Source organism: Arachis duranensis, chromosome 1, assembly GCF_000817695.3.
Source record: "Arachis duranensis cultivar V14167 chromosome 1, aradu.V14167.gnm2.J7QH, whole genome shotgun sequence".
NCBI lineage: Eukaryota > Viridiplantae > Streptophyta > Magnoliopsida > Fabales > Fabaceae > Arachis > Arachis duranensis.
The window spans coordinates 82,073,130-82,073,629 of record NC_029772.3 but is presented as its reverse complement, the minus strand read 5'-3'; the positions used below and the strand labels follow the sequence as shown (position 1 = coordinate 82,073,629).

Sequence of the window (500 nt, the reverse complement as noted above, 5' to 3'; positions counted from 1 at the left end):
CCCATCATAGAAGATACCAATGATGCTCCATTCAGAAAGCATGTCAGAAGGACACTTTCTGATCAATTGTTTGTATCTTTCCCAAGCTTCATAGAGGGGTTCACCTTCCTTCTGTCTAAAGGTTTGGACTTCCACTCTAAGCTTACTTAATTTTTGAAGTGGAAAGAACTTTGCTAAGAAAGCATTGACTAGCTTTTCCCAAGAGTTCAGGCTTTCTTTAGGTTGTGAGTCCAACCATATCCTAGCTCTGTCTCTTACAGCAAAAGGGAATAGCATAAGTCTGTAGACCTCAGGGTCAACCCTATTGGTCTTGACAGTGTCACAGATTTGCAAGAATTCAGCTAAAAACTGATGAGGATCTTCCAATGGAAGTCCATGGAACTTGCAATTCTGTTGCATTAGAGAAACTAATTGAGGCTTATGCTCAAAGTTGTTTGCTCCAATGGCAGGGACAGAGATGCTTCTCCCATAAAAGTCGGGAGTAGGTGCAGTAAAGTCAC

The 500-nt window shown here is 41.6% G+C and overlaps 1 non-coding gene across 1 annotated transcript; it reads left to right on the top strand.

Annotated features, from left to right (window-relative positions):
* The first annotated feature begins 36 nt into the window (after positions 1–36).
* On the top strand, positions 37–144 carry LOC127743050 (small nucleolar RNA R71). The gene has a single exon (XR_008004367.1). It is a non-coding gene; the product is annotated as a small nucleolar RNA R71 (small nucleolar RNA).
* Positions 145–500: the final 356 nt, after the last annotated feature.